At 33.2% G+C, this 17,214-nt stretch overlaps 1 protein-coding gene across 1 annotated transcript in view; it reads left to right on the top strand.

Annotated features, from left to right (window-relative positions):
- Window positions 1–17,214, top strand: part of CSTF3 (cleavage stimulation factor subunit 3) — a 69,924-nt gene that overhangs the window by 15,692 nt on the left and 37,018 nt on the right. The gene's annotated exons all lie outside the window — the stretch shown is intronic.

Here is a 17,214-nt window from a genome sequence, read left to right as displayed (position 1 = left end):
TAAGAAAATACAGAAATGTTAACTTAGTTTCATAGGGTATTTTGAATGTCTCTGGTGAAATGAAACATTTAGATGAAAAGTTATTTCAGATTTTAATTTCATGAAAATACATGGTTTGTCAATAAATGTAAGCACTTCAATAATTTAAAGAAAATTTTTTTCTGTAGGAAGAAGCTTACGTTATACAGGAATAAGCTACTGTGACTTAAACCTGTGTAATCATAATTTACACCATGATACTTTCTAAAAATTGCTTCCTAACGATCTTGATATTTAAAGTCAGATATGTTTATTTTAAAGAGTAAGGGCCCCATTCTTAATTATGATTAGAAGGAAATGTTCAATTTTGAAGACTGGAATTAGCAGGCGAGATGATAATAAAGCGTTAATGTGTTGATAACATTTGGCACCAAGTAATCATTTTTCAGGTTATAAGTTAATGAAATGGAAAGGGTGAGATGAAAATAATTGCTGTCCACATTATAACCTATGAAGTATTCTTATTTTGAATATTAATTTTGTAATTTAAATTCTCAACATAATCAAGTACACTGCAGCCTTGTCATATTTTCCACAATAGCTGAAATTTGATAATATGTGGGTCTGTTTTGGACCTATTCAAAGGGCTTTAGTCATCAGCGGTACTGAACAGACTTCAGCACAACACAGTGTTGTTATCTGTGATGTGTGTCTCAGAGTGGACTCAACCAACAGCAGCTTTAAGTGGAGGCTACAGTGTACTCAATGTATTTGTGGTATAGTTTGTATTGTATTACTTTGGGAGGGGTGAATTACTGGACAACAGCAGGAACATTGTGTGCCTGTTAAAATTTTTGTATGTGGTTGTATATGTGGTGTGTGTGTGTTTGTATGTTTGTTGTGTGAGAGAGATTGTACCTTATGTGGAGTCTGGCTGTGGTTTTGGCCCAGGACCTTATCCTTAAGGTTTTATCACTTATCCTTTGGGACCATTTCTTTTCTTAATATATTTAATCATCAGAGTAGACTGGCGCGAAATTCAGCAGGTGAGTGAATAGGTCTGTCTGAAGTATGCCGAAGCCAGTGCTGCTTTGTAATACTCATTATTAAAGCAAGGAACCTGAATCACCTATACTTGGTCTGCATTCCAGTTTGACTTAACAAGCACAGATTATATGCAAACTCATCAGAAATGAACATCATTGGTATATAATAGTTTTTGTATAATGAAGTAGTACTTTCTGAATTTTAGAAATTTCTTTGTTTCTCAAATATTGTCATTATACATGTTTTATTATAGCATAAGTTAAAATGAAATTGGCAATTAGACACTCTATTTTATAAGTATAAACACAATGAATCTGTTTCTCCCATTTCCTAACTAAAAATACGAAGTACATTCTAAAAGAGAATTCCAAAACAGGCCAGATGTTATTCCAAGGGGTTGAAAGTTTAAGTATCAGACTCGTTTCATATATTTCAGAACTGCTATTAGTTGACTTGTTTATTTAGTTGGTAATGTTTCCAGTTTTTTTACACACACACACACACACACACACACACAAATATGAATGTATGTATAAAACAACTTTTGAGAAAAAGTGGTAAAGAATATGTTGTGTATTTTGTAAAATTTATATTTCTGGTTTAGGAGTTAAGATGTTAAACTGAATCTTGATTTCAGAAATGCATATCCTGAGCTGTGTTTTTTCTTTTCTGATTTGTTCTTTATTTTCTTAATTTTCACATTCTGTACTTCATTTAGCCTGTGAGAGGCTAAAAATTTCTTTGCCCATATCAACCCAATGTGGCCCTTAATGTTTCTGGTGAAGACACGTGACCTATTTATAATATATTAAATCTAAAGTAATAATAAGGATGTCTTTACATCAGAGGTAGTATTAACAGTGTTTATATAACATCCTGTATGCACTCTCAAGGAAATAAAATTTTGTTGATACATTTGTTGTAACTCAATACTTCATGGTGGGAAAATTGTAATGTTTCATTTATTTGTGTTCAGCTAAACCAACTTTGTATGAGTCCAAATACATTTAGTTCTTCTCTAATAGAAAATACATACATCTTTCATAACAAGATGATTTGAGTCCCCAGAAAAGTTTCTTGTAAATCCTACTTAAGACCAAAGTGGCAATAAAAGGATGTATTTTGCTTTTAAATTTGAAATATCAATTGCAAATGGGAACACATTATAAATAATTCTCAGTAAAGTAGTTAATGACACTGGTCTGATTTTTAATATTTGCCAGTATACCAGCTTTTCTCATATTAGTGAGCATTTAGGAAATACCTGGCTTCTTGTGTAAAATCTGAGCATTATAATGTCATCCTTAATTCATTACCTACTTTTATTTATTTTTTTGCTAAAGCATAGAAAGCGTTGGAGATAAAATTCTGTTGTTCTAATGAAAGGGCATTTAGGACTAACATCTTTGTATTTTTGATATAATTTCAAAATTAAACCAAATTACTATAGTGTTGTATGTATTATACAGTCATGCGCCACATAACGACATTTCGGTCATTGATAGACCACATATACGATGGTGGTGTACTATTATAGCCTAGTTGTGTAGTGGGCTGTACCATCTAGGTTTGTGTAAGTGTACTCTGTGATGTTCGCACAATGACAAAATTGCCTAACTGCATTTCTCGGAAAGTATGCCTGTTGTTAAACAGCTCATGACTATATAGGCAATCACATTTTGCCTCAGGTATGTCAAAGATACTGCTTTATTCTTGAATTCCAAAACTGCTACTTTACATGATTTAACTGTCATAAGAACAAAAAATTGTATGACTATTCTTAAAGTTCCATAGATATGAAATATAGAGTCTAATTGTGTTACGTGAAAATACTTTTGCTGCTGGTTAGTTTTAAAGTAAACATTTTAATACATCTATAGTCATTTAGTTGATATATGGATGTCTTAAATCTGCAGTGTAGGTGGGTTTTATATTTTTGTGGGGTTTTATTTTTTATTCCACTTATTTATGCTTTTATTGGTTGATTTTTTTTGTTGTTATTAATCCTCACCCCAGGATATATTTTTTTTCATTGATTTTTAGAGAGAGTGGAAGGGAGGGAGGGGGGAGACACACACAAACCCTCTCTCTCTCTCTTTTTCTCTCTCTCTGTCTTTCCTTCTCTCTCTCTCTCTCTGATTGGTTGCCTCCCGCCTCCTGTATGCATCCCGACCGGGTTGGAGTTTGAACCTGCAACCCAGGTACGTCCCCTTGACCGGGAATAGAACCCAGGATCCTTCGGTGCAAGGGCTGACACTAACCACTGAGTTACACCAGCCAGTACTCATTGGTTGATTTTTAATGTGTGCCCTGGCTGGGGATCAAACCTCTGCAACTTTGGCATATCGGGATGGTGCTTTAAGCAGTGGAGCTACCTGGCCAGGGCCAGTGTAGTATATTTTTAAGTTTAAGAAATGTGACTTTTTAAACACTAAGTGGAATATCCCATGAGAACCTCAATGCTGTTTAAAGAAACACTTTTAAGAGTGATCAGAAGGGTCAGTGCGTATCATAAAATTGAGAACATTTATAGTTTTGCCATATTGTGTGTTTTTTCCTCCTCTTATGACTACAGCTTTTCATGTAGCTAGGTAGTCAGTGCGACAGCATGTAAGGTACAATATCTTACTGTTAGAAGTAATTTGTTTTGAATTGGGCCACATTCATAAGCAGGGATGATGTTTTTTGTTAGCTGAAGGAGAAATGAAGGTAATGCTGCTGGTAATAGCAACAATGTATCTTGCTGTCTGTGAAAGCTGTAATTCTTTAATAAAAGCATATAGAGAATTGATTGCTTTTTCTTTTAAAGAATTTAAAAACATGAATAATTATACAAATAATGGGTTGTAAAGTATATTCAGTTTTTTCAAAATAACCTTTCTACTTGGGAAAAATGACTTAAAAATACCTTTCTTCTTGGAAAGTGGAAGTGTACTCAGGATGGAACATGAGTAACCTAAATTAAAATAAACTACTCCACTGTCTTTACTGTTTTAATGCCTTTAAGTAGCAGTTTAAACTATGATGTTTTGTATATATTGAGCAATGTGATTTTTTTTTAATGCAGATAAAATTATTGCTTTATTATGATTATATTTTTTCTATTCTTCAGCTTGCAATCTTTAAAAAAAATTGTACTCTTTTCCTATAGATCTGCTCTTTTCCTGTTTGTAATAAATGTTGGTCCATGTCTGTGTGATTATTCAGATTGTACTCTGTAGTTTCTTAAATGCATGTGTAATGTAGTGGTGGGGGTGTAAAAGAAAGCAGGAATTATTTACAGACACAGACCTGAGTGATTAAATATCTGAAAGTGCATTGAATAATAATATACTATTTTTACAACTAAGGAAATATTTTCATGTTTACTACTGTAGGTAGTAAACTTCTATTTTTGGTTTTATTATGATGTCCCATCCCCTTCATTTTCCCTTCTGTTGTGGCATAGATGTTTTGGTGTTGTCACTTCTAATATGGTCTATACATTTTTTTTCCTTGGGAGCCTTTTCTCTTCACCCAAGGCATTGTGTATAATAAAACTCTTTGCAAATGGACATAGTTAATTAGATAACATTTCTTTTTTAAAAATCTAATTTTCTATTCTTTATGTCTTGTAGGTAGTTTATTATTTTATGTGAAACGTAGGCATTTATTTTTAAGCAAAATCTTTCACTATTCAACGTAATTGCCTTTATGTTTCTCAACTTCTTATAAAAGCAAAATTATATTCTTTGTCACTGATAAACATTTTAAAAAATGGCTATCTTTTTCCCTCTGCAGAGACTCTTAAATTTTTAACCCAGCTTCTTTATATTCTATTTTTGTATGGGTAACAAGAGTTATGGTATATTCTGAAAATGTGGAAAAGGCATCTCTAAGCAGATTTTAATAAAAAGCACATGCATTCTGTTCGTTGTGAAACAGAAAGGACTGTTTGATGATGCAATTTGCAGTTCCCCTGGGGGTAGTGTTTTAGCCTAAATTTCTTGAGCATTTATGCAATAGCGTAATATTTAATATACAAATGCCTAATAGTTTAAAAATTATTGGTCATTGTAGTCAATAAGATTTTAGGGGATTATTTTGGTATATATGACCCCCTATGCCTATGTCAAGAGGTATTAAAGATATGCTCCAATGTGGCATCCATGAATGAACACAAACACATTTAAGCCCTTCATAATATTACAGTTAGAAACTTCCATATTTGGAAATAGAACTAATCCTAACACACACAAAGTTTAAGGTGCTCTGCATTTTGGTTCTAACTTGAGCATAAGGGAACCAGGTGGCAATTAATTGACTTTCTCTTAAAAAACAAAAAGACCTCTTTAAGTCAAAGGCTCAGCTATTTTCTAATGGGTTCCTTGTGGGTTTTTTGTTTAATGTGTGCTTTCAACTTGCAAATAGCTATTCCTTTTGAATGGTTCCTTTCGAATGGTTCAAGACACTTCCAGGAAATGAAGATGTCTGAATAATAGTGCTGTCTATTAAAAGCTGTACTTCTGAATGGACAAGGCTGCATTTATTTGCTCGTAAATAATTTATTTTTTTAATTTTAATTTTTATCACTAAAGTTTTGCTCTTACAACTTTGGAGCAGAAAACAAATAATATAATGGTGTAATCGAAGTCTGTAACTCCCCCCCACACTCCACGTATTCACAGTCCACAGCAGTATCAACAAAATTATGAGTATTTGCTTTGAATACAACTTGAGAAACTAAAAAGCTTTTTTAAGGCTCAGGAAAGTATAATCTGGTGTAAATTTTATGATTCTGTATGCTAGTAGGCTTCCAAAGAAAAATTTTCTATTTGGAAACACTAAGTAATAATTATAAAAACAAAGAATCTTACATCAAAGACAATATTGAAATGTAGTTTTGGAATAATTTGAAATGTAATAGGGTCCAAAGATAGAGTCTGAAAGCTATTTTTTATTTTTCTGATACTTTTGTTCATGTGACAGAACATGTCAATTACAACCTTTCATAAAAATCTATATAGATTTCAGAGAGAGGAAGGGAGAGGGAGAGAGAGATAGAAACATCAATGATGAGAGAGAGTTATTGATCGGCTGCCTCCTGCAGGCCCCCTACTAGAAATTGAGCCTGCCACCCGGGCATGTGCCCCAGCAGGGAATCAAACCACCATCTCCATGGTCTACCGCTGAGCCACGCCAGCTGGGCGCACTCCCCCCTTTTTTTGAGCAAGATTTTTAGCTGTGACATGTACAGATAATATTATTTTAAGTCTTTGCCTAAAAATTCCTGTATGGGAAATGGTCTTTTTATTTCCTTTTCCAGCTTATTGAGATGTAATTGACATATAACATTGTATAAGTTGAAGGTCTCTAACAATGATTTGATATATGTATATATTACAAAATGATTATTGCAGTGTTTAGTTAACATCCATCACCTCACATAGTATCAAGGGAAATTGTCTTTTGTGGTGACATTTCTGTATCTTTTCATGTTGAAATTGGAAAAGAAAACTTGACCATTTCATGTTTTTCTTGAAATTTTTTTCTACTCAGCAAACTGAATATGCAAGTATTACATGTTTAAAGCCAAAGCGGACATTGAATTTAGATCAGAAATTCAAAGCTGAAAGGTAAAATGAATTAGTTTAGCCCTCTTATTTTATATATGAGTAAAATCAAGAGATTGTTATCCCTTAAACCCAAAGTTTACAAACTACACTATAGGATCACCTGGGAAGCATTTAAAGTGTACAAGCTTTACAATTAGTATACCAGTATTGCTCGCTCAGTCTCCAAAGAATGAACACATGGAATCTGTTAGGTGTTTCTGGCAGCAGGTTTTGGAAATTGAGGCTTTAGAAGGCAGCAACTGAATCTTAATGCTGTGAGTACATTTCTTTCCTTGTAGCATACTCCCTAAACTTGTCTGGACTATAAATTGGTTATAGTCTCCTGGCTAATTCTTTTGAATATGCCATGCTGCGATTTATCAGTCAGTATATGGTCAGTCTAGTGTTAATCTTAGTGGCATGTTTTAGGTGCCTGGGAGTACTGACCAGTGTAACTTTTTCTGAGGTCTGCAGTCAGGGTTAGGGTTGTGTAAAGAACTTTGACAGTTTTTTACTTGCTGATTTTATTTCTGGGTTTGACACCCGATTCTGTGGCTCCATAAAAAATACAGCATAGGGCAAAAGCAGGTTCACAGTTGTTTGTATGGAAGATAATACAATAAATAATAACAAGAATAAACTGTTGTACTCACAACTATAAACCTACTTTTGCCCCACCCTGTATCATCACCTAAGGGCCAAACTCTAACAACTTGTAAGGAAGTCCCATGTGTTAAGAAAGTTCCACTTAGGCTGAAGAATGTGACTTAAAAGAATTAATGCAGCTTTTTGGGTAGCTAACTTTTACCATCAAGACAGTTTCTAATATGAATACCACATCATAATTTCAGATTATTAGCTAACATCCATTTAATTAGTACTTGAATGGGAAGTTACAAGTACTTCCCATTCTTTTGGGAGGTGGGGAAGGAAGTGTTCTCAAAGAGCCAGTCGTTTCTAGCAGTTTCGGTAGTCAAGTTTTTATCCAGTTCTGAAATTTTCACTACACATGAGTGTAAGTATAGAGTATCTCTCAAAAATGTATACACACACTTTGAATAATTATAAAGGTGGTGTTTACTAAACTACAATTCATTTTCAAAATTTAGCCATCTGCTGTTAAAGTGTGTATACATTTTTGGTGGGCATGCCGTATTAACCATTTTAACTCTTGTGCCCTTACTTAAAATTTTTTTTCCTTAGTGCCTTTTGATAGTTTTTATATCCAATATAACTAAGTGTGTGTGTGTATCTTTAAAAAATGGTAACTTTAGTATTTCAAGTTAATGCCTATCCTCAAGAGTGTTGGCTCTTTCCAGTTATAATTAAGAATTTCGACTCCAATGATATTTGTAGAAGTACTCAGGTAATATCTAAATTTTACAAAATGTAAATATAAAAAAATTATCCTATCTTGTGAAAGTATAGACTTTATGCGGTAGAAGGGAGCTTAAATGTACTTGGAGAAGATTGCCAACAAAATAATTTTGGTACCTGTTTTTGTACATGTAATTCACTCATCTGTCTATTATTAATATTAGTTTTAAATACTGTGTGATAAGTGAATTTCAAGATTTTGTGGTTCTCAGGATATTGTTAGTGAGAAAATGCTTAAAACAGTTTAGATTGAAGATTAAAATTGTATGTCAATCACTGGGGATCACATAGTTTAATCTGCTTTGTCATGGGTTGACTAGCAAGTCAACATTGCTTTTACACGTTATAAACTGATATTTTTTTTATTTAAGCAATTTTTATACATTTAAAATTTTTCATTTTGAAAATGTGATAAATTTTCAAAAAGTGACAAGAGAATTCCCATATATACTTTACCCTTACTGACTAGTTTTTAACATTTGTTATATGCTTTATTTTTTCCTGAACCATAGGAGATTGGGTTGCATACATTATAACCTTTTTTTAAAAAAAATGTTATTAATTTCAGGCAGAGGGGGAGAGAGAGAGAGAAACATCAATGATGAGAGAGTCATTGATCGGCTGCCTCCTGCACGCCCCCGACTGGGGATCGAGCCAGAAACCCAGGCATGTGCCCTGACCGGGAATCGAACCCCGATCGCCTGGATCCTAGGTTGACGCTCAACTGCTGAGCCATGCCTGGCCAGGCCATTATGACCTTTTAATACTTCAGTGTATTTCCTAATAACAAAGATGTCCTCATACATAAACAAGCACTTAAGAAATTCAAGAAACTTAACATTAATAGAATTCTAATCTGTAGTCCATGTTCTGCTTTTATTATTCTAGTAATGCCCTTTACAGCAATTTTCTTTTAGTTTCTAGTCTGAGGCTGTTATATGTAGCTGTCATCCTCTTTAGTCTTCTTTGATTTGATCTTTAAGCTTTAAGTTGATATTTCCTTATTAGATTCAAGTTATATACGTTTTAGCTGAAAGGCCACAAATGGTTGTGTATCCTGTTTCATCTTCAGGTACATGATGTTTACTCCTTATTGGTGATGTCATTGTTGACCATTTTCTCCACGTGTAATCACTTTTTTTTTTTTTTTTTTAATAATGGGGAGATACTTTGATATTATAAAAGTCAATTCTCATTCGGTAACTGTCCACTCCATTTTTAATCTATCAGCAATTCTTGTTGGAATCATATTTTTCTGATACATTAGTGCTTTTCTGTTTATTTTTTAGTGTAAATATTACTCTATTAATGACTCAGACTTTAAACCTATATTTGAAAACTTGGAAGTACTAGGTTCTCTCTTCCTGCCCCCACTTTTTTCCTTTTAAACAACTTACTAGTAAGTGTAGTTAAAAGATGACTTACAGGATTTGAGTGAGTTATGATTATACCATGTTTTCTAAACAGAAAATCATATACTGTGTCAGTAATGCCTTTAAATTTCGTCATAAATAATTTGGTGAGGATAAAAAATATTGCTACCCTACTCATGAGTTTATATAGAAACTTAACTAATGTTATGTTTTTATAAGACCCACTGTAGGCTATGGGGAATAAATATCTGTTGATTTAATTAGTTGGCCAAATGGCATATTTCTTCAAATAAGAATTTATGTGTTTTTTATTTTTATATGTTTTTATTGATTTTAGAGAGGGGGGAGGGAGAGAGAGAAAGATAGAAGCATCAGTGATGAGAAAGAGAGTCTGATCTGCTGCCTCCTGCACTCCACTTACTATGGATCTAGGCATGTGCCCTAACCAGGAATCGAACCGTGACCTCCTGGTCTGTAGGTTGACACTTAACCACTAAGCCAAGCTAGCTGGGCAAGAATTTGTTTTTTTAAAAATCATGCTATCTTGGGCTTTAAAACAGGTTAGAAAGTGAGTCAAAAAGATCACCTAGATAAATACTTGATTGTGTTTGCAAATGCTATGTTTTAAAAATACTTCTAAAAAATTCTTTGGTTGGTTGAGGCATAAAGAAGAAAGCTAACACTTGAAAGAAAATAATTTCTCTGTTAGCATTTAAAGTTTGCTTAAACCATAAAAGTAGTATTTTCCAAAAAGCAAGTTGTTAGATGGTAAATTTGAATTTCCCAAGTTCACAGAATAGTTGTGAAATTTACATTCAAAGAACACACTCCAAGTCAAACTTACTTATATAAGCTTCTGTGATTTAATTTTCAAATAGTTGTTGGGGTGCTTATTTGCCATGTGCCTGCAGGGTGAGAATTCTATTAAATGTCTGTGTTATTAAAACAGTGACCTGATCATTTTGTGTAGTGTAGAAAGATATGTTTAAAGAATTATTTTTTTAAATGCAAAGAATTTGTAGATTACTCTATAAAGGATAGTATTTAGGAATAGGAGTGACACAATTTGGAATATGGTGACGTAGGATTTTCTATTCTTGACTCTTCCATTGAATTACTGTGACTTTGGGAAGTTATTAACCTCTCTTTTCTCCCCTCTGCAATTTTTTATTATGAAAATTTTAAGGCAAAAATTGAAGAGTAGTATGAATATTATTGTAGATACCTCTTCACCTCCCATCTTGACCCAGTGTTTTGCCATGCACGCTTTCTTTCTCTGTTTATATAAAGAAGATTGCCTCCATAACCACAACATTATTACACTGAAAAGTAATGGAGGTATTTTAATTTAATATCCAGCTCATGCTTACCTTTTTCTAACTGTCTCAGAATTATTGTCTCTAAAATTCCCTATTTCTGTGATCTGTGAAGTCATTTGAATTTTATGTTTTTGTAATAGTCTTTTTTTTTCCTACTGTGCCTTCTGTGTATCAGTGTACCACACAGATTTCATACTATTTCTCACTCATGTCCCTTTTCCATCTGAATAAGTAAACTAATGTGAATTCAAGTGTTGTTTTCAATAATCTATAAATTGTGACATAAATGGAAAAGTTTGATAAATTGTTCCAGACAGTAGTTTTCTTTAGACTGCCATAATACTGAGGAATGGGGTGGGAACTTTTAATATTTTTACTACTAAGGGGCAACTTATTCTTAATTTAAATATATTTGCAATAAATTAAAAATTTTATGGCTCTTACCTAAAATATGCATGGAACTGTACTGGAGTTCTTAAAAGTAAGCAGGTGTTTTTCAATTATGTTATATTTTAGGTATAGTAGTTTTAGATCTATAAAACTACTGAATTTTATGAGAAACGGTATTCTATGTGAACATATATAAGGAAAAGCATGTGAGGGAAACATTTTTGAAGGTGAAATATATTCTAGGATAGATTTTTAGAAGTAAAAAGATAGAGTCTACATTTGAAAAATCCATTGTTGATTTTCAGTTGTATCTTGTTGATAGTGATTTTTTTCTTTATTCTGATTGCTTGCCTCAACAGTAACAACTGAAATTTAGGCCTTTAATATATTCTGGGCATTGTGTTTAGTGCTTTATATGAAATACCAGGTTATCCCATTTTACCTTTTGAATTAGGTATCTATTATCCCTCATTTTCTTCTGATGTTCAGCTTTTCTGAAATTTGGAGGACTTAAATAGCTCTCCTAAGGCCAATAAAATTAAAGGGTAAGCTACTGAGAAGTAAGTGGAAAAGGTGGGGGTTTATACTCTGGTATTTCATTTCTGGGTCTAGGCTCCTAGTCACTGGCCACTATATACTAAATAACCTAAGGAACTGAAAATACAGTGAGTTATAGAAATAGCTATATAATGGCTTCATAACTGACTTCTTTTTCCTTTGCTCAAGACTTTCTTGCGTTCTCATTTAGCTATTAGGATTTGGGGTTACATTTGAAAAAATAGATTCAGCAACTCACAGCCACATAAAATTTCTACAAATTTTATAGAAGATGACATGGTATTATAACTTCTATGCAACCTCATCCCATGGTATGTATAAAATCTTAGCTCTAAAATTCTACTTTGCTACTCTGTATTTTTCCCCTTCACAGTTTGAAATTTTTTAGTCATGTACTTGGGTCTAATTTCAAATAGCAGGAACTCTGAACACAGAAGAGGCAAGTTTTAGTAATTCTGGACTTTTAAGAAGAACAATTCCAAATGTTTATTTACATTCAATATTAATGTGAGAACAGTAAATTTTGCTTTCTTGTGTAGCATTTAGGAATTTTATTAGAATGGAATCTTCTTAAATCAAGGCGAGAATTCAGGATTTAAGTATGTTGTATATCTGCTTACTAAACAGTTTTCTTTATACTTTCCTATCCATTGAAGTGTAGAAGTTTTGCAATATAAGCTTTCTGATAGGTTAAACTATACTTTATTGTGATTTTTGGTTTTGGAAGGGAGATCTGTATTGATTTTATGTTATTTTATTTAACATAAAATCAAGAACCTGAAACAAGACTTTTTTTCCCATTGCTTTTCAGAGAGAGAGAGAGAGAGAGAGAAACAGAGAAACATTGATGTGAGAGAGCCACATCAATTGGTTGCCTCCCTCACACACCCTGACCAGGGCCGGGATCAAGCCTGTAACCGAGGTACGTGCCCTTGCCCAGAATCGAACCTGGGACCTTTCAGTCATCAGGCTGATGCTCTAACCACTGAGCCAAACTGGCTAGGGTGAGGGGGGGAGATCTTTATTTGAAATTAAAGCCCTGGCCAGTGTGACTCAGTTGGTAGGAGTATTGTCCCTTACAGTCAGGGCACATATCTAGGTTGTTGATTTGATCCCCTGCCCTGATTGGGGCATGTGCAGGAGGCAACCAGTCGATATTTCTCTCTCCCTCCCTTCCCCTTTCTCTAATAATGAAAATGTCTTCAGGTGAGGATTTCTAAAAAAATTGAAATTATGGAACAAAACTTCATGAAGAAATGAAATATTGAAACAGAAGGACACAATATCCAGCTCTCTCTTTAAAAAGTTTTGAAGGAGGGTCTTGACTCCTGTAGTTAATGGGAAAATAACATTGAAACTAGATCAGCATTTCCAGTTATTTGTATTTTGTGCTTTAGCAGACCTAAAATATTCAAAAAATATTTTTTGATCACATCTCCTGTCACTGAAAACTGAATTGTCTTCATGCAGCCTCCTGATACTTCTCAGTATATTCTAAATAAGCCATTATGATGTATATCCAAACTTGAATTAATTACCTATAAAAAACAGCTTAGCAGTTCTAAGTTTTCCATAATTGAATAACTTGAAATTTAGTGTATTCAGTGGTGCTTATTCTAAGATACTTTTTGGATAGGAAGAAAAGTATAAGCTGCAGTTTAACTTTCAGGAGATTATCTGCACATTAAAATTTGCAGGATTTTGTTAACAAATCCTTTGGCAACTGATTTTATATGTGGAGTCCTTAGGGTACCCTGAAACTGGGTATTTAGTAAACTGACTTAAACAGAAGCCTATTTATATACGGGGTGGGGCAAAAGTACATTTACAGTTCATGTGGAAAATAATACAAGAATAAGTGCTGTTTCCCATATTCACAACTGTAAACCTACTTTTGCCCCATCCTGTATTTGCCTGGGTTATATTCAGATAAAATTGCCCAGAATGTTATACTGTTTTTTCAGTGGTACATTTGACAAATTTATAGATTCTTAAAGTCATCTGGTACGTTTCCAGGCCCCATATCATCTCTACATTTTCATAGGTTTTTATGTGGCTGGCTATAGGCAGAAAAGTACATAAAAATGTCTTGTTTCAGGTTCTTGCTTTGACTTTATGTATCAAAGGAAGACGGAATTTTCAAGTATGTACTGAGTAAATGCGTGCTAGACACTTAGATGCTATGGACACATCAGTGAACAAATCTACAGTTTGGTATAGGAGATGATTACAATACCAGGTGGTAGGTGCTGTGATAGAGAAAATGCCTATGTTTGATAGAAAAAATACTTGCCCAGTCCTCAACAAAGGGGAGAAAAGACATACTTTATTGAAGTGTTGAAAAAACTTGATAGTTTTTTAAGAAATTTTTATTGATTTTTAGAGGGATAGAAACATTGATTTGTTGTTCATTGCATTCATTGGCTCATTCTTGTATGTGCCCTGACTGGAGATCAAATCTGCACCCTTGGCATATGAGGGTGACACTCTAACCAACTGACCAGGGCCACAACTTGATAGGTTTTTTGTTTGTTTTTGTTTTTAACCCTCACTGGAGGACAAGTTTCCATTGATTTTTAGAGAGAGGGAGAGAAACATCTATCAGTTGCCTCCCTAATGCACCCCAACCAGGGATTGAACCTGCCACCTTTTGGTGAATGGGACCACGCTCCAACCAGTTGAGCCACCCAGCCAGGGCCACAGTTTGACAGTTCTTAAGCTGAAGTTTGCTTCTAGTTTTTCCCGGTACTTTAGATAGATGACTATTACCTGAAAAATTTTTTAAGTACAGAAACATACGAGCTCAATAGTTAATCTGGATAAGCTGTTAGGAAAAGAACTAGAGAAGAGGTATAAACATCTGAAATTTTATAATGGCTAAAGTAATATGAATATAAGTTTGCTCTAGGAAAACCTTAAGTTGAGATATTTATAATTCTGGGCTCTTGTTTTAACTCAAATGCCTACATGAATTTGTAAGTCAACTGAGTGGAAGCTTCCTTTTCAAAGAAAAACTGCATGTTGGTTAAAAAATTCTCTTGGTTTCATTTTTATTTTGTATTTGAGTCTTAAGAAAATAATAGAAATAAGAAGCTATGAAATCTTTTATACTAGTAGTCTTTATATAGTTTGAGGAAAATGTGACATTAATTGACCAGAGTATTCATTTCGGGGGAGACAGGGAGACTTTTTTAAGGGAGAAAATTGGTTGGTTTTTTTTTGTATAGATAAAACTCAAGCAGTTCCCTTGTTTGGATTCCTAGAAAAATTTTCACTATGAGTAAAGTGTTTGTGCTAAATGACAGTCCTAATATACCACATTGCCAGTGTCTATTTAGAAACACAGTTTCCAGGTCATGCACAGAAAAAAAATCATTTGTTATGTGAATTGTATTAATGAAAAAAATTTGAAATTATATCTCACTTTTTTAAAGGCATGCATTAATATGCAAGTGGTACACTAAAAGGGTCAGTTATACCAAAAGGACAAAGAATTGATAACCAAGATTTTAAAATGCCACTTACACTTTTATTGGTATTAGTATCAAAGATCAAAACTTAGTTTTGAACAAAACCCTGAAACTAATGTTCTGACATCGTGTGAATGTTAATAGAATACGTAAAGACTGGCTAAAATTAAGAAAAGTGAAAGCCCAAGAATTGGTTTTCAAACATCTATTTAACAAAAAAAATTGGTAAATCTACATCAGTTTCTAAATTTTATTTTCAAAATTTTATAAAGTCCTAAAATCTGTTAGGGAATATTACTTACCAGTGGCAATATGTTAGATGAATAATGGAAGTATTAATAAGAATTGTATTAATGTGATAGCGATTTATTGTGTATTTTTTTAGAAGGAATGGTATTACATGGAAAACATTGTTTTTATAGCAGTAAGAGTAATTGAGGATTAGAATGGAAATTTGATGACTAAATTAGTGAGTTCTGATTCTTAATTGGGTTTGGCTACTCTGGAATCTTCCAAAACATTAGAATAAGCAGAGTTCTATTCCAAGTAGAAGTTGGATATAGTAAAAAGTAAATTAAAAAGAAAATCATGCATTTAGATGAATTTATATTAACATTTGTATATGTTCAATAGTCAGTTATTAGTCAAAACTGAGATAGGTTGTTTAAATAATTTTTAATAATTAGAAAAAGTGTAAGAAGTAAATTAGGATACCAACATGAGTATGAAATTTTGTGCTTGATATTTTTAGTAGGTAATTCACAGAGTAGTCTCTTTAGTCATGCTGACTTTCTTAAACATTCTAAACACATTCTCACCTCAAGGCTTTTGTATACATTAGCTGTTTTATCTGCTCTAAAGAAATTTGTCCAGATAGGTGCCTGACAAAATCCTTTGGTTTCTTCAAATTTTTGCTAAGTGTTATCATCTCAGTGAGATCTGCTATGGCCATCCTATTTAAAATTAACATTTCTATTTCTAGCACCTCAAGACTTGCCTCTTTCTTCATCTATATAATACCATCTCCTGGTATAGTAAACAGTTTACTGTTCTAAGGGTTTGTCTTCTGTAAATTGTTATGTTCTAGGAACCCAGAACAATGCTTGGTATAATAGTGGCACTCTAAATATTTGTTGTACGAAAAATTCACAGTGGAAAATAAAGTTTGAGTTTATCATGTTTTACAACTTTTAATTTCTAAGATTTAGAGTATGATATCAATTTATAACAAAATATTATTTTTCATAAAAATATAGGTGGTCAATACCTTTACTGTTAACTTAGATTTAAAAAATTATCTTTATTATCTTTACAGTTTTTCTAAAAGTACAAAAGATATTTGAGTATCTTAGAATAAGCTTCAGTTATATTTAAAATTATCTTGATGTGTGACACAAGAGAAAGGTTTTTAAAGAATTACCCAGTATAAAAGACATTACTAATTTACCTAGTATTTGTAAGTACCTTTTTTTTTTTAATCCTCACCTGAGGATATTTTTATCATTGCTTTTCAGAGAGAGTGGGAGGGGGAGAGAGCGAGAAGCATCAATGTAAGAGAGTCACATCAATTGGTTGCCTCCTGCACACTCCCTGACCAGGGCTGGGGATCGAGCCTGCAACTGAAGTACAGGCTTAGAATGTACCTCGGTTGGCTGAAATTGAACCCGAGACCCTTCAGTCCACAGGCCGACGCTCTAACCACTGAGCAAGTCTGGCTAGGGCTGGAAGTACCTTTTAAAAAAATGTTTGCTTGTGATTCCAAAATACTTTCAGATAAAACTTAAAAACTTGATATAGAAGGTAAATCCCTTACTGGTTACAATAAACTTTTAGCCACATCCAGAGTGTCCAAAAAAAATGTATATATACTTTAACAGCTAATAGTTCAATTTTGAAAATGAAATGTATTTTAATAATCACTGCCTTTAATTATTCAAAGTATGTGTATACATTTTTTTGGGACACTCCATATATTGGAGTAAAATTTCCAGGACAACAAATGTGTATATGTGAGGCAGAAAGTTGAGTTTTTACAGGTGGTTTTGTTAAATTAGTAAAGCATAAACACTCTGGTCCCCCACCTCCTTTCATAACTTTGTCTAATGTT

The sequence above is a fragment of the Miniopterus schreibersii genome, assembly GCF_964146895.1.
Source record: "Miniopterus schreibersii genome assembly, chromosome: 12".
NCBI lineage: Eukaryota > Metazoa > Chordata > Mammalia > Chiroptera > Miniopteridae > Miniopterus > Miniopterus schreibersii.
The sequence above is the reverse complement of the archived record's forward strand: the minus strand, read 5'-3'. Positions and strand labels throughout refer to the sequence as shown.